Raw genomic sequence first — 21314 nt, 5'->3', positions numbered from 1 at the left:
TGCAGATCTAAAACGCGTGGATTGCAGCAGCAGCAAGCCGAAAAGTGCAGGCATGTGAGGGATCTAGAGGTTGACAGCATGTCTTCTTAACGGGAGTCCAGGTGGCCATCTCCACAAATGGACTTTTCAGAATCCTTGGGTGGCACCGTAGTTGGAAACCAATTCTGGTTATCGCTTCTCGGCCTTTTGGCTAAGATCAAGTGTAGTATCTGTTCTTATCAGTTTAATATCTGATACGTCCCCTATCTGGGGACCATATATTAAATGGATTTTTAGAACAGGGAGATGGAAAAAGAGCTTGCTCTGTCCACTCCACGCATTGACCTGGTATTGCAGTATCTCCAGGACCGGTGCACCCCTTCTTTAATGCAGTTTCTAAAATCAGAAAGAATTGAATTCAATGCTTTTTGTTCATTTTGCTTGTTTGTCGGATTTTGGGATGGACTCTTTGGCTTTGCTTTTCTTCTCCTCATTGGATTTTTCATGTTAAAAGTTGCAGAAGCCAGATGACAAGCTCATTTTGGTTCAACTTCAGCAACTGTGCATTGCATTGCCATGTAATGTAATGTAATGCAATGCTATCTATCTAGCTCTCCCTCTATACTTCCTTTTGGATAAACAGACATATTAGGCAAGCATTTTGGAGCCTTCACCTAAATAACTACAGGTGGTGAGATAAGCTGCACAATATAATTGACCTTTCAGCATATTGTTGCACACACACCATCTATTTAGCAAATGCCCTTGTTATCAACAGCAGCCTTTTAAACTCACCTGAGCTAACAGGTATGTGAGCTGGTTACTCTGCTGCGCTTAAAATTTCTTTTTTGGTTTGCTACAATGCCTTTTCTGAAACGTTGTCTCCCTCTGCTGGAACACTGACTTCTTTCATTTAATGCCTGCAGACTATAAAAGAGAAACCAACCCAAAAAGTTTGGTTGATTAGTCTGTGGCATTCTTTTAAACTGTTGCTTATGGCGGTCTCTGTGAGCTTCTCAGTGACATTCAGCCATCCAGGTATCCCGCCTGCAGTAGACGGAATGTGGCAATGGAACGCTGGCTGCGCGTGTCATAATAGGCTCTGAGCCTTTATATACCTGCGCACAGCAGCAGCCACCTTCAGTCTGCTGCTGGACAGCCAGCAGCAGCAGCAGCAGGAGAGGTAATTAATCAGCAACCCTCCTGCTAAGGGTAGACAGCTGCTCGTTCCACCCCCCCCCCGCCTTAATTGGTTCTCCTCCCTTCCAACGGTGTTGAGGCGGGTGGGAACAGCCGGGGGTTGAGGGTACTGTGCTAAAAGAGGTGGAGTTATGCAGATCTAAAACGCGTGGATTGCAGCAGCAGCAAGCCGAAAAGTGCAGGCATGTGAGGGATCTAGAGGTTGACAGCATGTCTTCTTAACGGGAGTCCAGGTGGCCATCTCCACAAATGGACTTTTCAGAATCCTTGGGTGGCACCGTAGTCGGAAACCAATTCTGGTTATCGCTTCTCGGCCTTTTGGCTAAGATCAAGTGTAGTATCTGTTCTTATCAGTTTAATATCTGATACGTCCCCTATCTGGGGACCATATATTAAATGGATTTTTAGAACAGGGAGATGGAAAAAGAGCTTGCTCTGTCCACTCCACGCATTGACCTGGTATTGCAGTATCTCCAGGACCGGTGCACCCCTTCTTTAATGCAGTTTCTAAAATCAGAAAGAATTGAATTCAATGCTTTTTGTTCATTTTGCTTGTTTGTCGGATTTTGGGATGGACTCTTTGGCTTTGCTTTTCTTCTCCTCATTGGATTTTTCATGTTAAAAGTTGCAGAAGCCAGATGACAAGCTCATTTTGGTTCAACTTCAGCAACTGTGCATTGCATTGCCATGTAATGTAATGTAATGCAATGCTATCTATCTAGCTCTCCCTCTATACTTCCTTTTGGATAAACAGACATATTAGGCAAGCATTTTGGAGCTTTCACCTAAATAACTACAGGTGGTGAGATAAGCTGCACAATATAATTGACCTTTCAGTATATTGTTGCACACACACCATCTATTTAGCAAATGCCCTTGTTATCAACAGCAGCCTTTTAAACTCACCTGAGCTAACAGGTATGTGAGCTGGTTTCTCTGCTGCGCTTAAAATTTCTTTTTTGGTTTGCTACAATGCCTTTTCTGAAACGTTGTCTCCCTCTGCTGGAACACTGACTTCATCCATTTAATGCCTGCAGACTATAAAAGAGAAACCAACCCAAAAAGTTTGGTTGATTAGTCTGTGGCATTCTTTTAAACTGTTGCTTATGGCGGTCTCTGTGAGCTTCTCAGTGACATTCAGCCATCCAGGTATCCCGCCTGCAGTAGACGGAATGTGGCAATGGAACGCTGGCTGCGCGTGTCATAATAGGCTCTGAGCCTTTATATACCTGCGCACAGCAGCAGCCACCTTCAGTCTGCTGCTGGACAGCCAGCAGCAGCAGCAGCAGGAGAGGTAATTAATCAGCAACCCTCCTGCTAAGGGTAGACAGCTGCTCGTTCCACCCCCCCCCCCCCCGCCTCAATTGGTTCTCCTCCCTTCCAACGGTGTTGAGGCGGGTGGGAACAGCCGGGGGTTGAGGGTACTGTGCTAAAAGAGGTGGAGTTATGCAGATCTAAAACGCGTGGATTGCAGCAGCAGCAAGCCGAAAAGTGCAGGCATGTGAGGGATCTAGAGGTTGACAGCATGTCTTCTTAACGGGAGTCCAGGTGGCCATCTCCACAAATGGACTTTTCAGAATCCTTGGGTGGCACCGTAGTTGGAAACCAATTCTGGTTATCGCTTCTCGGCCTTTTGGCTAAGATCAAGTGTAGTATCTGTTCTTATCAGTTTAATATCTGATACGTCCCCTATCTGGGGACCATATATTAAATGGATTTTTACAACAGGGAGATGGAAAAAGAGCTTGCTCTGTCCACTCCACGCATTGACCTGGTATTGCAGTATCTCCAGGACCGGTGCACCCCTTCTTTAATGCAGTTTCTAAAATCAGAAAGAATTGAATTCAATGCTTTTTGTTCATTTTGCTTGTTTGTCGGATTTTGGGATGGACTCTTTGGCTTTGCTTTTCTTCTCCTCATTGGATTTTTCATGTTAAAAGTTGCAGAAGCCAGATGACAAGCTCATTTTGGTTCAACTTCAGCAACTGTGCATTGCATTGCCATGTAATGTAATGTAATGCAATGCTATCTATCTAGCTCTCCCTCTATACTTCCTTTTGGATAAACAGACATATTAGGCAAGCATTTTGGAGCCTTCACCTAAATAACTACAGGTGGTGAGATAAGCTGCACAATATAATTGACCTTTCAGCATATTGTTGCACACACACCATCTATTTAGCAAATGCCCTTGTTATCAACAGCAGCCTTTTAAACTCACCTGAGCTAACAGGTATGTGAGCTGGTTACTCTGCTGCACTTAAAATTTCTTTTTTGGTTTGCTACAATGCCTTTTCTGAAACGTTGTCTCCCTCTGCTGGAACACTGACTTCTTTCATTTAATGCCTGCAGACTATAAAAGAGAAACCAACCCAAAAAGTTTGGTTGATTAGTCTGTGGAATTCTTTTAAACTGTTGCTTATGGCGGTCTCTGTGAGCTTCTCAGTGACATTCAGCCATCCAGGTATCCCGCCTGCAGTAGACGGAATGTGGCAATGGAACGCTGGCTGCGCGTGTCATAATAGGCTCTGAGCCTTTATATACCTGCGCACAGCAGCAGCCACCTTCAGTCTGCTGCTGGACAGCCAGCAGCAGCAGCAGCAGGAGAGGTAATTAATCAGCAACCCTCCTGCTAAGGGTAGACAGCTGCTCGTTCCACCCCCCCCCCGCCTTAATTGGTTCTCCTCCCTTCCAACGGTGTTGAGGCGGGTGGGAACAGCCGGGGGTTGAGGGTACTGTGCTAAAAGAGGTGGAGTTATGCAGATCTAAAACGCGTGGATTGCAGCAGCAGCAAGCCGAAAAGTGCAGGCATGTGAGGGATCTAGAGGTTGACAGCATGTCTTCTTAACGGGAGTCCAGGTGGCCATCTCCACAAATGGACTTTTCAGAATCCTTGGGTGGCACCGTAGTCGGAAACCAATTCTGGTTATCGCTTCTCGGCCTTTTGGCTAAGATCAAGTGTAGTATCTGTTCTTATCAGTTTAATATCTGATACGTCCCCTATCTGGGGACCATATATTAAATGGATTTTTAGAACAGGGAGATGGAAAAAGAGCTTGCTCTGTCCACTCCACGCATTGACCTGGTATTGCAGTATCTCCAGGACCGGTGCACCCCTTCTTTAATGCAGTTTCTAAAATCAGAAAGAATTGAATTCAATGCTTTTTGTTCATTTTGCTTGTTTGTCGGATTTTGGGATGGACTCTTTGGCTTTGCTTTTCTTCTCCTCATTGGATTTTTCATGTTAAAAGTTGCAGAAGCCAGATGACAAGCTCATTTTGGTTCAACTTCAGCAACTGTGCATTGCATTGCCATGTAATGTAATGTAATGCAATGCTATTTATCTAGCTCTCCCTCTATACTTCCTTTTGGATAAACAGACATATTAGGCAAGCATTTTGGAGCTTTCACCTAAATAACTACAGGTGGTGAGATAAGCTGCACAATATAATTGACCTTTCAGTATATTGTTGCACACACACCATCTATTTAGCAAATGCCCTTGTTATCAACAGCAGCCTTTTAAACTCACCTGAGCTAACAGGTATGTGAGCTGGTTACTCTGCTGCGCTTAAAATTTCTTTTTTGGTTTGCTACAATGCCTTTTCTGAAACGGTGTCTCCCTCTGCTGGAACACTGACTTCTTTCATTTAATGCCTGCAGACTATAAAAGAGAAACCAACCCAAAAAGTTTGGTTGATTAGTCTGTGGCATTCTTTTAAACTGTTGCTTATGGCGGTCTCTGTGAGCTTCTCAGTGACATTCAGCCATCCAGGTATCCTGCCTGCAGTAGACGGAATGTGGCAATGGAACGCTGGCTGCGCGTGTCATAATAGGCTCTGAGCCTTTATATACCTGCGCACAGCAGCAGCCACCTTCAGTCTGCTGCTGGACAGCCAGCAGCAGCAGCAGCAGGAGAGGTAATTAATCAGCAACCCTCCTGCTAAGGGTAGACAGCTGCTCGTTCCACCCCCCCCCCGCCTTAATTGGTTCTCCTCCCTTCCAACGGTGTTGAGGCGGGTGGGAACAGCCGGGGGTTGAGGGTACTGTGCTAAAAGAGGTGGAGTTATGCAGATCTAAAACGCGTGGATTGCAGCAGCAGCAAGCCGAAAAGTGCAGGCATGTGAGGGATCTAGAGGTTGACAGCATGTCTTCTTAATGGGAGTCCAGGTGGCCATCTCCACAAATGGACTTTTCAGAATCCTTGGGTGGCACCGTAGTCGGAAACCAATTCTGGTTATCGCTTCTCGGCCTTTTGGCTAAGATCAAGTGTAGTATCTGTTCTTATCAGTTTAATATCTGATACGTCCCCTATCTGGGGACCATATATTAAATGGATTTTTAGAACAGGGAGATGGAAAAAGAGCTTGCTCTGTCCACTCCACGCATTGACCTGGTATTGCAGTATCTCCAGGACCGGTGCACCCCTTCTTTAATGCAGTTTCTAAAATCAGAAAGAATTGAATTCAATGCTTTTTGTTCATTTTGCTTGTTTGTCGGATTTTGGGATGGACTCTTTGGCTTTGCTTTTCTTCTCCTCATTGGATTTTTCATGTTAAAAGTTGCAGAAGCCAGATGACAAGCTCATTTTGGTTCAACTTCAGCAACTGTGCATTGCATTGCCATGTAATGTAATGTAATGCAATGCTATCTATCTAGCTCTCCCTCTATACTTCCTTTTGGATAAACAGACATATTAGGCAAGCATTTTGGAGCTTTCACCTAAATAACTACAGGTGGTGAGATAAGCTGCACAATATAATTGACCTTTCAGTATATTGTTGCACACACACCATCTATTTAGCAAATGCCCTTGTTATCAACAGCAGCCTTTTAAACTCACCTGAGCTAACAGGTATGTGAGCTGGTTACTCTGCTGCGCTTAAAATTTCTTTTTTGGTTTGCTACAATGCCTTTTCTGAAACGTTGTCTCCCTCTGCTGGAACACTGACTTCTTTCATTTAATGCCTGCAGACTATAAAAGAGAAACCAACCCAAAAAGTTTGGTTGATTAGTCTGTGCATTCTTTTAAACTGTTGCTTATGGCGGTCTCTGTGAGCTTCTCAGTGACATTCAGCCATCCAGGTATCCCGCCTGCAGTAGACGGAATGTGGCAATGGAACGCTGGCTGCGCGTGTCATAATAGGCTCTGAGCCTTTATATACCTGCGCACAGCAGCAGCCACCTTCAGCCTGCTGCTGGACAGCCAGCAGCAGCAGCAGCAGGAGAGGTAATTAATCAGCAACCCTCCTGCTAAGGGTAGACAGCTGCTCGTTCCACCCCCCCCCCCCCCCCGCCTCAATTGGTTCTCCTCCCTTCCAACGGTGTTGAGGCGGGTGGGAACAGCCGGGGGTTGAGGGTACTGTGCTAAAAGAGGTGGAGTTATGCAGATCTAAAACGCGTGGATTGCAGCAGCAGCAAGCCGAAAAGTGCAGGCATGTGAGGGATCTAGAGGTTGACAGCATGTCTTCTTAACGGGAGTCCAGGTGGCCATCTCCACAAATGGACTTTTCAGAATCCTTGGGTGGCACCGTAGTTGGAAACCAATTCTGGTTATCGCTTCTCGGCCTTTTGGCTAAGATCAAGTGTAGTATCTGTTCTTATCAGTTTAATATCTGATACGTCCCCTATCTGGGGACCATATATTAAATGGATTTTTACAACAGGGAGATGGAAAAAGAGCTTGCTCTGTCCACTCCACGCATTGACCTGGTATTGCAGTATCTCCAGGACCGGTGCACCCCTTCTTTAATGCAGTTTCTAAAATCAGAAAGAATTGAATTCAATGCTTTTTGTTCATTTTGCTTGTTTGTCGGATTTTGGGATGGACTCTTTGGCTTTGCTTTTCTTCTCCTCATTGGATTTTTCATGTTAAAAGTTGCAGAAGCCAGATGACAAGCTCATTTTGGTTCAACTTCAGCAACTGTGCATTGCATTGCCATGTAATGTAATGTAATGCAATGCTATCTATCTAGCTCTCCCTCTATACTTCCTTTTGGATAAACAGACATATTAGGCAAGCATTTTTGGAGCCTTCACCTAAATAACTACAGGTGGTGAGATAAGCTGCACAATATAATTGACCTTTCAGCATATTGTTGCACACACACCATCTATTTAGCAAATGCCCTTGTTATCAACAGCAGCCTTTTAAACTCACCTGAGCTAACAGGTATGTGAGCTGGTTACTCTGCTGCGCTTAAAATTTCTTTTTTGGTTGCTACAATGCCTTTTCTGAAACGGTGTCTCCCTCTGCTGGAACACTGACTTCTTTCATTTAATGCCTGCAGACTATAAAAGAGAAACCAACCCAAAAAGTTTGGTTGATTAGTCTGTGGCATACTTTTAAACTGTTGCTTATGGCGGTCTTCTGTGAGCTTCTCAGTGACATTCAGCCATCCAGGCATCCCGCATGCAGTAGACGGAATGTGGCAATGGAACGCTGGCTGCGCGTGTCATAATAGGCTCTGAGCCTTTATATACCTGTGCACAGCAGCAGCCACCTTCAGTCTGCTGCTGGACAGCCAGCAGCAGCAGCAGCAGGAGAGGTAATTAATCAGCAACCCTCCTGCTAAGGGTAGACAGCTGCTCGTTCCACCCCCCCCCCCGCCTTAATTGGTTCTCCTCCCTTCCAACGGTGTTGAGGCGGGTGGGAACAGCCGGGGGTTGAGGGTACTGTGCTAAAAGAGGTGGAGTTATGCAGATCTAAAACGCATGGATTGCAGCAGCAGCAAGCCGATAAGTGCAGGCATGTGAGGGATCTAGAGGTTGACAGCATGTCTTCTTAACGGGAGTCCAGGTGGCCATCTCCACAAATGGACTTTTCAGAATCCTTGGGTGGCACCGTAGTCGGAAACCAATTCTGGTTATCGCTTCTCGGCCTTTTGGCTAAGATCAAGTGTAGTATCTGTTCTTATCAGTTTAATATCTGATACGTCCCCTATCTGGGGACCATATATTAAATGGATTTTTAGAACAGGGAGATGGAAAAAGAGCTTGCTCTGTCCACTCCACGCATTGACCTGGTATTGCAGTATCTCCAGGACCGGTGCACCCCTTCTTTAATGCAGTTTCTAAAATCAGAAAGAATTGAATTCAATGCTTTTTGTTCATTTTGCTTGTTTGTCGGATTTTGGGATGGACTCTTTGCTTTGCTTTTCTTCTCTCATTGGATTTTTCATGTTAAAAGTTGCAGAAGCCAGATGACAAGCTCATTTTGGTTCAACTTCAGCAACTGTGCATTGCATTGCCATGTAATGTAATGTAATGCAATGCTATCTATCTAGCTCTCCCTCTATACTTCCTTTTGGATAAACAGACATATTAGGCAAGCATTTTGGAGCTTTCACCTAAATAACTACAGGTGGTGAGATAAGCTGCACAATATAATTGACCTTTCAGTATATTGTTGCACACACACCATCTATTTAGCAAATGCCCTTGTTATCAACAGCAGCCTTTTAAACTCACCTGAGCTAACAGGTATGTGAGCTGGTTTCTCTGCTGCGCTTAAAATTTCTTTTTTGGTTTGCTACAATGCCTTTTCTGAACGTTGTCTCCCTCTGCTGGAACACTGACTTCTTTCATTTAATGCCTGCAGACTATGAAAGAGAAACCAACCCAAAAAGTTTGGTTGATTAGTCTGTGGCATTCTTTTAAACTGTTGCTTATGGCGGTCTCTGTGAGCTTCTCAGTGACATTCAGCCATCCAGGTATCCCGCCTGCAGTAGACGGAATGTGGCAATGGAACGCTGGCTGCGCGTGTCATAATAGGCTCTGAGCCTTTATATACCTGCGCACAGCAGCAGCCACCTTCAGTCTGCTGCTGGACAGCCAGCAGCAGCAGCAGCAGGAGAGGTAATTAATCAGCAACCCTCCTGCTAAGGGTAGACAGCTGCTCGTTCCCACCCCCCCCCGCCTTAATTGGTTCTCCTCCCTTCCAACGGTGTTGAGGCGGGTGGGAACAGCCGGGGGTTGAGGGTACTGTGCTAAAAGAGGTGGAGTTATGCAGATCTAAAACGCGTGGATTGCAGCAGCAGCAAGCCGAAAAGTGCAGGCATGTGAGGGATCTAGAGGTTGACAGCATGTCTTCTTAACGGGAGTCCAGGTGGCCATCTCCACAAATGGACTTTTCAGAATCCTTGGGTGGCACCGTAGTCGGAAACCAATTCTGGTTATCGCTTCTCGGCCTTTTGGCTAAGATCAAGTGTAGTATCTGTTCTTATCAGTTTAATATCTGATACGTCCCCTATCTGGGGACCATATATTAAATGGATTTTTAGAACAGGGGAGATGGAAAAAGAGCTTGCTCTGTCCACTCCACGCATTGACCTGGTATTGCAGTATCTCCAGGACCGGTGCACCCCTTCTTTAATGCAGTTTCTAAAATCAGAAAGAATTGAATTCAATGCTTTTTGTTCATTTTGCTTGTTTGTCGGATTTTGGGATGGACTCTTTGGCTTTGCTTTTCTTCTCCTCATTGGATTTTTCATGTTAAAAGTTGCAGAAGCCAGATGACAAGCTCATTTTGGTTCAACTTCAGCAACTGTGCATTGCATTGCCATGTAATGTAATGTAATGCAATGCTATCTATCTAGCTCTCCTCTATACTTCCTTTTGGATAAACAGACATATTAGGCAAGCATTTTGGAGCTTTCACCTAAATAACTACAGGTGGTGAGATAAGCTGCACAATATAATTGACCTTTCAGTATATTGTTGCACACACACCATCTATTTAGCAAATGCCCTTGTTATCAACAGCAGCCTTTTAAACTCACCTGAGCTAACAGGTATGTGAGCTGGTTACTCTGCTGCGCTTAAAATTCTTTTTTGGTTTGCTACAATGCCTTTTCCTGAAACGTTGTCTCCCTCTGCTGGAACACTGACTTCTTTCATTTAATGCCTGCAGACTATAAAAGAGAAACCAACCCAAAAAGTTTGGTTGATTAGTCTGTGGCATTCTTTTAAACTGTTGCTTATGGCGGTCTCTGTGAGCTTCTCAGTGACATTCAGCCATCCAGGTATCCCGCCTGCAGTAGACGGAATGTGGCAATGGAACGCTGGCTGCGCGTGTCATAATAGGCTCTGAGCCTTTATATACCTGCGCACAGCAGCAGCCACCTTCAGTCTGCTGCTGGACAGCCAGCAGCAGCAGCAGCAGGAGAGGTAATTAATTCAGCAACCCTCCCTGCTAAGGGTAGACAGCTGCTCGTTCCACCCCCCCCCCCCCCGCCTTAATTGGTTCTCCTCCCTTCCAACGGTGTTGAGGCGGGTGGGAACAGCCGGGGGTTGAGGGTACTGTGCTAAAAGAGGTGGAGTTATGCAGATCTAAAACGCGTGGATTGCAGCAGCAGCAAGCCGAAAAGTGCAGGCATGTGAGGGATCTAGAGGTTGACAGCATGTCTTCTTAACGGGAGTCCAGGTGGCCATCTCCACAAATGGACTTTTCAGAATCCTTGGGTGGCACCGTAGTCGGAAACCAATTCTGGTTATCGCTTCTCGGCCTTTTGGCTAAGATCAAGTGTAGTATCTGTCTTATCAGTTTAATATCTGATACGTCCCCTATCTGGGGACCATATATTAAATGGATTTTTAGAACAGGGAGATGGAAAAAGAGCTTGCTCTGTCCACTCCACGCATTGACCTGGTATTGCAGTATCTCCAGGACCGGTGCACCCCTTCTTTAATGCAGTTTCTAAATCAGAAAGAATTGAATTCAATGCTTTTTGTTCATTTTGCTTGTTTGTCGGATTTTGGGGATGGGACTCTTTGGCTTTGCTTTTCTTCTCCTCATTGGATTTTTCATGTTAAAAGTTGCAGAAGCCAGATGACAAGCTCATTTTGGTTCAACTTCAGCAACTGTGCATTGCATTGCCATGTAATGTAATGTAATGCAATGCTATCTATCTAGCTCTCCCTCTATACTTCCTTTTGGATAAACAGACATATTAGGCAAGCATTTTGGAGCTTTCACCTAAATAACTACAGGTGTGAGATAAGCTGCACAATATAATTGACCTTTCAGTATATTGTTGCACACACACCATCTATTTAGCAAATGCCCTGTTATCAACAGCAGCCTTTTAAACTCACCTGAGCTAACAGGTATGTGAGCTGGTTACTCTGCTGCGCTTAAAATTTCTTTTTTGGTTTGCTACAATGCCTTTTCTGAAACGTTGTCTCCCTCTGCTGGAACACTGACTTCTTTCATTTAATGCCTGCAGACTATAAAAGAGAAACCAACCCAAAAAGTTTGGTTGATTAGTCTGTGGCATTCTTTTAAACTGTTGCTTATGGCGGTCTCTGTGAGCTTCTCAGTGACATTCAGCCATCCAGGTATCCCGCCTGCAGTAGACGGAATGTGGCAATGGAACGCTGGCTGCGCGTGTCATAATAGGCTCTGAGCCTTTATATACCTGCGCACAGCAGCAGCCACCTTCAGTCTGCTGCTGGACAGCCAGCAGCAGCAGCAGCAGGAGAGGTAATTAATCAGCAACCCTCCTGCTAAGGGTAGACAGCTGCTCGTTCCACCCCCCCCCCCCCCCCCGCCTTAATTGGTTCTCCTCCCTTCCAACGGTGTTGAGGCGGGTGGGAACAGCCGGGGTTGAGGGTACTGTGCTAAAAGAGGTGGAGTTATGCAGATCTAAAACGCGTGGATTGCAGCAGCAGCAAGCCGAAAAGTGCAGGCATGTGAGGGATCTAGAGGTTGACAGCATGTCTTCTTAACGGGAGTCCAGGTGGCCATCTCCACAAATGGACTTTTCAGAATCCTTGGGTGGCACCGTAGTCGGAAACGAATTCTGGTTATCGCTTCTCGGCCTTTTGGCTAAGATCAAGTGTAGTATCTGTTTCTTATCAGTTTAATATCTGATACGTCCCCTATATGGGGACCATATATTAAATGGATTTTTAGAACAGGGAGATGGAAAAAGAGCTTGCTCTGTCCACTCCACGCATTGACCTGGTATTGCAGTATCTCCAGGACCGGTGCACCCCTTCTTTAATGCAGTTTCTAAAATCAGAAAGAATTGAATTCAATGCTTTTTGTTCATTTTGCTTGTTTGTCGGATTTTGGGATGGACTCTTTGGCTTTGCTTTTCTTCTCCTCATTGGATTTTTCATGTTAAAAGTTGCAGAAGCCAGATGACAAGCTCATTTTGGTTCAACTTCAGCAACTGTGCATTGCATTGCCATGTAATGTAATGTAATGCAATGCTATCTATCTAGCTCTCCCTCTATACTTCCTTTTGGATAAACAGACATATTAGGCAAGCATTTTGGAGCTTTCACCTAAATAACTACAGGTGGTGAGATAAGCTGCACAATATAATTGACCTTTCAGTATATTGTTGCACACACACCATCTATTTAGCAAATGCCCTTGTTATCAACAGCAGCCTTTTAAACTCACCTGAGCTAACAGGTATGTGAGCTGGTTACTCTGCTGCGCTTAAAATTTCTTTTTTGGTTTGCTACAATGCCTTTTCTGAAACGTTGTCTCCCTCTGCTGGAACACTGACTTCTTTCATTTAATGCCTGCAGACTATAAAAGAGAAACCAACCCAAAAAGTTTGGTTGATTAGTCTGTGGCATTCTTTTAAACTGTTGCTTATGGCGGTCTCTGTGAGCTTCTCAGTGACATTCAGCCATCCAGGTATCCCGCCTGCAGTAGACGGAATGTGGCAATGGAACGCTGGCTGCGCGTGTCATAATAGGCTCTGAGCCTTTATATACCTGCGCACAGCAGCAGCCACCTTCAGTCTGCTGCTGGACAGCCAGCAGCAGCAGCAGCAGGAGAGGTAATTAATCAGCAACCCTCCTGCTAAGGGTAGACAGCTGCTCGTTCCACCCCCCCCCCCGCCTTAATTGGTTCTCCTCCCTTCCAACGGTGTTGAGGCGGGTGGGAACAGCCGGGGGTTGAGGGTACTGTGCTAAAAGAGGTGGAGTTATGCAGATCTAAAACGCGTGGATTGCAGCAGCAGCAAGCCGAAAAGTGCAGGCATGTGAGGGATCTAGAGGTTGACAGCATGTCTTCTTAACGGGAGTCCAGGTGGCCATCTCCACAAATGGACTTTTCAGAATCCTTGGGTGGCACCGTAGTCGGAAACCAATTCTGGTTATCGCTTCTCGGCCTTTTGGCTAAGATCAAGTGTAGTATCTGTTCTTATCAGTTTAATATCTGATACGTCCCCTATCTGGGGACCATATATTAAATGGATTTTTAGAACAGGGAGATGGAAAAAGAGCTTGCTCTGTCCACTCCACGCATTGACCTGGTATTGCAGTATCTCCAGGACCGGTGCACCCCTTCTTTAATGCAGTTTCTAAAATCAGAAAGAATTGAATTCAATGCTTTTTGTTCATTTTGCTTGTTTGTCGGATTTTGGGATGGACTCTTTGGCTTTGCTTTTCTTCTCCTCATTGGATTTTTCATGTTAAAAGTTGCAGAAGCCAGATGACAAGCTCATTTTGGTTCAACTTCAGCAACTGTGCATTGCATTGCCATGTAATGTAATGTAATGCAATGCTATCTATCTAGCTCTCCCTCTATACTTCCTTTTGGATAAACAGACATATTAGGCAAGCATTTTGGAGCTTTCACCTAAATAACTACAGGTGGTGAGATAAGCTGCACAATATAATTGACCTTTCAGTATATTGTTGCACACACACCATCTATTTAGCAAATGCCCTTGTTATCAACAGCAGCCTTTTAAACTCACCTGAGCTAACAGGTATGTGAGCTGGTTACTCTGCTGCGCTTAAAATTTCTTTTTTGGTTTGCTACAATGCCTTTTCTGAAACGTTGTCTCCCTCTGCTGGAACACTGACTTCTTTCATTTAATGCCTGCAGACTATAAAAGAGAAACCAACCCAAAAAGTTTGGTTGATTAGTCTGTGGCATTCTTTTAAACTGTTGCTTATGGCGGTCTCTGTGAGCTTCTCAGTGACATTCAGCCATCCAGGTATCCCGCCTGCAGTAGACGGAATGTGGCAATGGAACGCTGGCTGCGCGTGTCATAATAGGCTCTGAGCCTTTATATACCTGCGCACAGCAGCAGCCACCTTCAGTCTGCTGCTGGACAGCCAGCAGCAGCAGCAGCAGGAGAGGTAATTAATCAGCAACCCTCCTGCTAAGGGTAGACAGCTGCTCGTTTCACCCCCCCCCCCGCCTTAATTGGTTCTCCTCCCTTCCAACGGTGTTGAGGCGGGTGGGAACAGCCGGGGGTTGAGGGTACTGTGCTAAAAGAGGTGGAGTTATGCAGATCTAAAACGCGTGGATTGCAGCAGCAGCAAGCCGAAAAGTGCAGGCATGTGAGGGATCTAGAGGTTGACAGCATGTCTTCTTAACGGGAGTCCAGGTGGCCATCTCCACAAATGGACTTTTCAGAATCCTTGGGTGGCACCGTAGTCGGAAACCAATTCTGGTTATCGCTTCTCGGCCTTTTGGCTAAGATCAAGTGTAGTATCTTTCGAAAAGGCGGTTTTGGATGTTGGCCGCCCTAGTAGATTGATACATTATGCACACTGGGGTTTAGGCGCTTGTTAGTACGCCAGGTGGCTAATATAGTCATCTGGTGGAAAGCATGGCCCCCCAGGATCGACGCCATTGGGCCGGGGAAGATCGAAAGCCCGAAGTGTGAAGTGCCCCAGGAGTGGTGACCCTGGGGTGCCTTAACTCACTGGGATTGGGAACCCCACTTGAGTTTATGGCACATTTGCACAAGCACTTCAAATTTTCTTTCTTCGCACACACCCTTATTCCGGGCCTTCTGGCCTTAGGATGGGGAATTTTTCAATTCCCGGTCGAAGGTCCGGGCAGTATTATACTGTGAAACCTTCACTATTTATTTAATTTCTTTGTCACTGTGTGTCCACTTATTCACGTGTGTCACGTCCTACTAGGATTTTGTCGGGATGCGGTTCCCTTACGGGTTCCTCTCTTGGCAGGTCTAGGGGGGGAGTGTGTGGCCATCAGGTTCCGCTCCCCCCTGAACCCCCCTGGCTCTCCTCTTTCGGGAGGAGAGCGTTGTTGGCTCCCCTCTTCCGGGAGGGGAGCACAGTCTTTGGCTCCCAGTGCCTTGCTCGGGTGAGAACTCGGGCAGGTGCTGGGGGTAAGATTGGGTCGCCTCTGGCTTCGGCTGGAGGTGGCTTTTTGTCCCTGTTCCTCGCTGTGGCCTTTTGGCTCGGAGGGACGGGGAATGGTTTGGGGGACCCTTCTCCTTTTGGAGAGGGTTTCAAGAAGACCAGCATCCTAGTGCACTTTTTTTGTGGCACTTGTCACTTTTTTAAGCGCACTCCGGTTTTGTACACGAATTCGGGCTTTCGATAAAAAAAAAAAAAAAAATCTGTTCTTATCAGTTTAATATCTGATACGTCCCCTATCTGGGGACCATATATTAAATGGATTTTTAGAACAGGGAGATGGAAAAAGAGCTTGCTCTGTCCACTCCACGCATTGACCTGGTATTGCAGTATCTCCAGGACCGGTGCACCCCTTCTTTAATGCAGTTTCTAAAATCAGAAAGAATTGAATTCAATGCTTTTTGTTCATTTTGCTTGTTTGTCGGATTTTGGGATGGACTCTTTGGCTTTGCTTTTCTTCTCCTCATTGGATTTTTCATGTTAAAAGTTGCAGAAGCCAGATGACAAGCTCATTTTGGTTCAACTTCAGCAACTGTGCATTGCATTGCCATGTAATGTAATGTAATGCAATGCTATCTATCTAGCTCTCCCTCTATACTTCCTTTTGGATAAACAGACATATTAGGCAAGCATTTTGGAGCTTTCACCTAAATAACTACAGGTGGTGAGATAAGCTGCACAATATAATTGACCTTTCAGTATATTGTTGCACACACACCATCTATTTAGCAAATGCCCTTGTTATCAACAGCAGCCTTTTAAACTCACCTGAGCTAACAGGTATGTGAGCTGGTTACTCTGCTGCGCTTAAAATTTCTTTTTTGGTTTGCTACAATGCCTTTTCTGAAACGTTGTCTCCCTCTGCTGGAACACTGACTTCTTTCATTTAATGCCTGCAGACTATAAAAGAGAAACCAACCCAAAAAGTTTGGTTGATTAGTCTGTGGCATTCTTTTAAACTGTTGCTTATGGCGGTCTCTGTGAGCTTCTCAGTGACATTCAGCCATCCAGGTATCCCGCCTGCAGTAGACGGAATGTGGCAATGGAACGCTGGCTGCGCGTGTCATAATAGGCTCTGAGCCTTTATATACCTGCGCACAGCAGCAGCCACCTTCAGTCTGCTGCTGGACAGCCAGCAGCAGCAGCAGCAGGAGAGGTAATTAATCAGCAACCCTCCTGCTAAGGGTAGACAGCTGCTCGTTCCACCCCCCCCCCGCCTTAATTGGTTCTCCTCCCTTCCAACGGTGTTGAGGCGGGTGGGAACAGCCGGGGGTTGAGGGTACTGTGCTAAAAGAGGTGGAGTTATGCAGATCTAAAACGCGTGGATTGCAGCAGCAGCAAGCCGAAAAGTGCAGGCATGTGAGGGATCTAGAGGTTGACAGCATGTCTTCTTAACGGGAGTCCAGGTGGCCATCTCCACAAATGGACTTTTCAGAATCCTTGGGTGGCACCGTAGTCGGAAACCAATTCTGGTTATCGCTTCTCGGCCTTTTGGCTAAGATCAAGTGTAGTATCTGTTCTTATCAGTTTAATATCTGATACGTCCCCTATCTGGGGACCATATATTAAATGGATTTTTAGAACAGGGAGATGGAAAAAGAGCTTGCTCTGTCCACTCCACGCATTGACCTGGTATTGCAGTATCTCCAGGACCGGTGCACCCCTTCTTTAATGCAGTTTCTAAAATCAGAAAGAATTGAATTCAATGCTTTTTGTTCATTTTGCTTGTTTGTCGGATTTTGGGATGGACTCTTTGGCTTTGCTTTTCTTCTCCTCATTGGATTTTTCATGTTAAAAGTTGCAGAAGCCAGATGACAAGCTCATTTTGGTTCAACTTCAGCAACTGTGCATTGCATTGCCATGTAATGTAATGTAATGCAATGCTATCTATCTAGCTCTCCCTCTATACTTCCTTTTGGATAAACAGACATATTAGGCAAGCATTTTGGAGCTTTCACCTAAATAACTACAGGTGGTGAGATAAGCTGCACAATATAATTGACCTTTCAGTATATTGTTGCACACACACCATCTATTTAGCAAATGCCCTTGTTATCAACAGCAGCCTTTTAAACTCACCTGAGCTAACAGGTATGTGAGCTGGTTACTCTGCTGCGCTTAAAATTTCTTTTTTGGTTTGCTACAATGCCTTTTCTGAAACGTTGTCTCCCTCTGCTGGAACACTGACTTCTTTCATTTAATGCCTGCAGACTATAAAAGAGAAACCAACCCAAAAAGTTTGGTTGATTAGTCTGTGGCATTCTTTTAAACTGTTGCTTATGGCGGTCTCTGTGAGCTTCTCAGTGACATTCAGCCATCCAGGTATCCCGCCTGCAGTAGACGGAATGTGGCAATGGAACGCTGGCTGCGCGTGTCATAATAGGCTCTGAGCCTTTATATACCTGCGCACAGCAGCAGCCACCTTCAGTCTGCTGCTGGACAGCCAGCAGCAGCAGCAGCAGGAGAGGTAATTAATCAGCAACCCTCCTGCTAAGGGTAGACAGCTGCTCGTTCCACCCCGCCCCCCCGCCTTAATTGGTTCTCCTCCCTTCCAACGGTGTTGAGGCGGGTGGGAACAGCCGGGGGTTGAGGGTACTGTGCTAAAAGAGGTGGAGTTATGCAGATCTAAAACGCGTGGATTGCAGCAGCAGCAAGCCGAAAAGTGCAGGCATGTGAGGGATCTAGAGGTTGACAGCATGTCTTCTTAACGGGAGTCCAGGTGGCCATCTCCACAAATGGACTTTTCAGAATCCTTGGGTGGCACCGTAGTCGGAAACCAATTCTGGTTATCGCTTCTCGGCCTTTTGGCTAAGATCAAGTGTAGTATCTGTTCTTATCAGTTTAATATCTGATACGTCCCCTATCTGGGGACCATATAGTAAATGGATTTTTAGAACAGGGAGATGGAAAAAGAGCTTGCTCTGTCCACTCCACGCATTGACCTGGTATTGCAGTATCTCCAGGACCGGTGCACCCCTTCTTTAATGCAGTTTCTAAAATCAGAAAGAATTGAATTCAATGCTTTTTGTTCATTTTGCTTGTTTGTCGGATTTTGGGATGGACTCTTTGGCTTTGCTTTTCTTCTCCTCATTGGATTTTTCATGTTAAAAGTTGCAGAAGCCAGATGACAAGCTCATTTTGGTTCAACTTCAGCAACTGTGCATTGCATTGCCATGTAATGTAATGTAATGCAATGCTATCTATCTAGCTCTCCCTCTATACTTCCTTTTGGATAAACAGACATATTAGGCAAGCATTTTGGAGCTTTCACCTAAATAACTACAGGTGGTGAGATAAGCTGCACAATATAATTGACCTTTCAGTATATTGTTGCACACACACCATCTATTTAGCAAATGCCCTTGTTATCAACAGCAGCCTTTTAAACTCACCTGAGCTAACAGGTATGTGAGCTGGTTACTCTGCTGCGCTTAAAATTTCTTTTTTGGTTTGCTACAATGCCTTTTCTGAAACGTTGTCTCCCTCTGCTGGAACACTGACTTCTTTTATTTAATGCCTGCAGACTATAAAAGAGAAACCAACCCAAAAAGTTTGGTTGATTAGTCTGTGGCATTCTTTTAAACTGTTGCTTATGGCGGTCTCTGTGAGCTTCTCAGTGACATTCAGCCATCCAGGTATCCCGCCTGCAGTAGACGGAATGTGGCAATGGAACGCTGGCTGCGTGTGTCATAATAGGCTCTGAGCCTTTATATACCTGCGCACAGCAGCAGCCACCTTCAGTCTGCTGCTGGACAGCCAGCAGCAGCAGCAGCAGGAGAGGTAATTAATCAGCAACCCTCCTGCTAAGGGTAGACAGCTGCTCGTTCCACCCCCCCCCCCGCCTTAATTGGTTCTCCTCCCTTCCAACGGTGTTGAGGCGGGTGGGAACAGCCGGGGGTTGAGGGTACTGTGCTAAAAGAGGTGGAGTTATGCAGATCTAAAACGCGTGGATTGCAGCAGCAGCAAGCCGAAAAGTGCAGGCATGTGAGGGATCTAGAGGTTGACAGCATGTCTTCTTAACGGGAGTCCAGGTGGCCATCTCCACAAATGGACTTTTCAGAATCCTTGGGTGGCACCGTAGTCGGAAACCAATTCTGGTTATCGCTTCTCGGCCTTTTGGCTAAGATCAAGTGTAGTATCTGTTCTTATCAGTTTAATATCTGATACGTCCCCTATCTGGGGACCATATATTAAATGGATTTTTAGAACAGGGAGATGGAAAAAGAGCTTGCTCTGTCCACTCCACGCATTGACCTGGTATTGCAGTATCTCCAGGACCGGTGCACCCCTTCTTTAATGCAGTTTCTAAAATCAGAAAGAATTGAATTCAATGCTTTTTGTTCATTTTGCTTGTTTGTCGGATTTTGGGATGGACTCTTTGGCTTTGCTTTTCTTCTCCTCATTGGATTTTTCATGTTAAAAGTTGCAGAAGCCAGATGACAAGCTCATTTTGGTTCAACTTCAGCAACTGTGCATTGCATTGCCATGTAATGTAATGTAATGCAATGCTATCTATCTAGCTCTCCCTCTATACTTCCTTTTGGATAAACAGACATATTAGGCAAGCATTTTGGAGCTTTCACCTAAATAACTACAGGTGGTGAGATAAGCTGCACAATATAATTGACCTTTCAGTATATTGTTGCACACACACCATCTATTTAGCAAATGCCCTTGTTATCAACAGCAGCCTTTTAAACTCACCTGAGCTAACAGGTATGTGAGCTGGTTACTCTGCTGCGCTTAAAATTTCTTTTTTGGTTTGCTACAATGCCTTTTCTGAAACGTTGTCTCCCTCTGCTGGAACACTGACTTCTTTCATTTAATGCCTGCAGACTATAAAAGAGAAACCAACCCAAAAAGTTTGGTTGATTAGTCTGTGGCATTCTTTTAAACTGTTGCTTATGGCGGTCTCTGTGAGCTTCTCAGTGACATTCAGCCATCCAGGTATCCCGCCTGCAGTAGACGGAATGTGGCAATGGAACGCTGGCTGCGCGTGTCATAATAGGCTCTGAGCCTTTATATACCTGCGCACAGCAGCAGCCACCTTCAGTCTGCTGCTGGACAGCCAGCAGCAGCAGCAGGAGAGGTAATTAATCAGCAACCCTCCTGCTAAGGGTAGACAGCTGCTCGTTCCACCTCCCCCCCCGCCTTAATTGGTTCTCCTCCCTTCCAACGGTGTTGAGGCGGGTGGGAACAGCCGGGGGTTGAGGGTACTGTGCTAAAAGAGGTGGAGTTATGCAGATCTAAAACGCGTGGATTGCAGCAGCAGCAAGCCGAAAAGTGCAGGCATGTGAGGGATCTAGAGGTTGACAGCATGTCTTCTTAACGGGAGTCCAGGTGGCCATCTCCACAAATGGACTTTTCAGAATCCTTGGGTGGCACCGTAGTCGGAAACCAATTCTGGTTATCGCTTCTCGGCCTTTTGGCTAAGATCAAGTGTAGTATCTGTTCTTATCAGTTTAATATCTGATACGTCCCCTATCTGGGGACCATATATTAAATGGATTTTTAGAACAGGGAGATGGAAAAAGAGCTTGCTCTGTCCACTCCACGCATTGACCTGGTATTGCAGTATCTCCAGGACCGGTGCACCCCTTCTTTAATGCAGTTTCTAAAATCAGAAAGAATTGAATTCAATGCTTTTTGTTCATTTTGCTTGTTTGTCGGATTTTGGGATGGACTCTTTGGCTTTGCTTTTCTTCTCCTCATTGGATTTTTCATGTTAAAAGTTGCAGAAGCCAGATGACAAGCTCATTTTGGTTCAACTTCAGCAACTGTGCATTGCATTGCCATGTAATGTAATGTAATGCAATGCTATCTATCTAGCTCTCCCTCTATACTTCCTTTTGGATAAACAGACATATTAGGCAAGCATTTTGGAGCTTTCACCTAAATAACTACAGGTGGTGAGATAAGCTGCACAATATAATTGACCTTTCAGTATATTGTTGCACACACACCATCTATTTAGCAAATGCCCTTGT

General features: G+C 45.4%; 16 non-coding genes and 1 pseudogene across 16 annotated transcripts; all 17 read left to right on the top strand.

Moving 5' to 3' along the window:
• The first annotated feature begins 170 nt into the window (after window positions 1–170).
• LOC141252254 (U2 spliceosomal RNA) lies at window positions 171–361 on the top strand. Its single transcript, XR_012313694.1, has one exon. It is a non-coding gene; the product is annotated as a U2 spliceosomal RNA (small nuclear RNA).
• A 1120-nt stretch (window positions 362–1481) lies between these two features.
• LOC141252253 (U2 spliceosomal RNA) lies at window positions 1482–1672 on the top strand. The gene has a single exon (XR_012313693.1). It is a non-coding gene; the product is annotated as a U2 spliceosomal RNA (small nuclear RNA).
• A 1124-nt stretch (window positions 1673–2796) lies between these two features.
• LOC141252262 (U2 spliceosomal RNA) lies at window positions 2797–2987 on the top strand. The gene has a single exon (XR_012313702.1). It is a non-coding gene; the product is annotated as a U2 spliceosomal RNA (small nuclear RNA).
• Window positions 2988–4107: 1120 nt separating this feature from the next.
• Window positions 4108–4298, top strand: LOC141252252 (U2 spliceosomal RNA). The gene has a single exon (XR_012313692.1). It is a non-coding gene; the product is annotated as a U2 spliceosomal RNA (small nuclear RNA).
• A 1120-nt stretch (window positions 4299–5418) lies between these two features.
• Window positions 5419–5609, top strand: LOC141252251 (U2 spliceosomal RNA). The gene has a single exon (XR_012313691.1). It is a non-coding gene; the product is annotated as a U2 spliceosomal RNA (small nuclear RNA).
• Window positions 5610–6734: 1125 nt separating this feature from the next.
• Window positions 6735–6925, top strand: LOC141252260 (U2 spliceosomal RNA). Its single transcript, XR_012313700.1, has one exon. It is a non-coding gene; the product is annotated as a U2 spliceosomal RNA (small nuclear RNA).
• A 1122-nt stretch (window positions 6926–8047) lies between these two features.
• Window positions 8048–8238, top strand: LOC141252273 (U2 spliceosomal RNA). Its single transcript, XR_012313711.1, has one exon. It is a non-coding gene; the product is annotated as a U2 spliceosomal RNA (small nuclear RNA).
• Window positions 8239–9355: 1117 nt separating this feature from the next.
• On the top strand, window positions 9356–9547 carry LOC141252263 (U2 spliceosomal RNA). The gene has a single exon (XR_012313703.1). It is a non-coding gene; the product is annotated as a U2 spliceosomal RNA (small nuclear RNA).
• Window positions 9548–10672: 1125 nt separating this feature from the next.
• On the top strand, window positions 10673–10862 carry LOC141252268 (U2 spliceosomal RNA). The gene has a single exon (XR_012313707.1). It is a non-coding gene; the product is annotated as a U2 spliceosomal RNA (small nuclear RNA).
• Window positions 10863–11987: 1125 nt separating this feature from the next.
• LOC141252267 (U2 spliceosomal RNA) lies at window positions 11988–12179 on the top strand. Its single transcript, XR_012313706.1, has one exon. It is a non-coding gene; the product is annotated as a U2 spliceosomal RNA (small nuclear RNA).
• Window positions 12180–13300: 1121 nt separating this feature from the next.
• On the top strand, window positions 13301–13491 carry LOC141252272 (U2 spliceosomal RNA). Its single transcript, XR_012313710.1, has one exon. It is a non-coding gene; the product is annotated as a U2 spliceosomal RNA (small nuclear RNA).
• Window positions 13492–14612: 1121 nt separating this feature from the next.
• Window positions 14613–14704, top strand: LOC141252270 (U2 spliceosomal RNA; annotated as a pseudogene).
• A 794-nt stretch (window positions 14705–15498) lies between these two features.
• Window positions 15499–15682, top strand: LOC141252269 (U2 spliceosomal RNA). The gene has a single exon (XR_012313708.1). It is a non-coding gene; the product is annotated as a U2 spliceosomal RNA (small nuclear RNA).
• Window positions 15683–16802: 1120 nt separating this feature from the next.
• Window positions 16803–16993, top strand: LOC141252271 (U2 spliceosomal RNA). Its single transcript, XR_012313709.1, has one exon. It is a non-coding gene; the product is annotated as a U2 spliceosomal RNA (small nuclear RNA).
• A 1122-nt stretch (window positions 16994–18115) lies between these two features.
• LOC141252264 (U2 spliceosomal RNA) lies at window positions 18116–18306 on the top strand. The gene has a single exon (XR_012313704.1). It is a non-coding gene; the product is annotated as a U2 spliceosomal RNA (small nuclear RNA).
• Window positions 18307–19427: 1121 nt separating this feature from the next.
• Window positions 19428–19618, top strand: LOC141252261 (U2 spliceosomal RNA). Its single transcript, XR_012313701.1, has one exon. It is a non-coding gene; the product is annotated as a U2 spliceosomal RNA (small nuclear RNA).
• Window positions 19619–20736: 1118 nt separating this feature from the next.
• Window positions 20737–20927, top strand: LOC141252250 (U2 spliceosomal RNA). Its single transcript, XR_012313690.1, has one exon. It is a non-coding gene; the product is annotated as a U2 spliceosomal RNA (small nuclear RNA).
• The last annotated feature ends 387 nt before the right edge of the window (window positions 20928–21314 follow it).

This window comes from Phyllobates terribilis, unplaced genomic scaffold (genome assembly GCF_046119375.1).
Source record: "Phyllobates terribilis strain yellow unplaced genomic scaffold, ASM4611937v1 Scaffold_8534__1_contigs__length_29045, whole genome shotgun sequence".
In the NCBI taxonomy this organism is placed as follows: Eukaryota; Metazoa; Chordata; class Amphibia; order Anura; family Dendrobatidae; genus Phyllobates; species Phyllobates terribilis.
The sequence above is the reverse complement of the archived record's forward strand: the minus strand, read 5'-3'. Positions and strand labels throughout refer to the sequence as shown.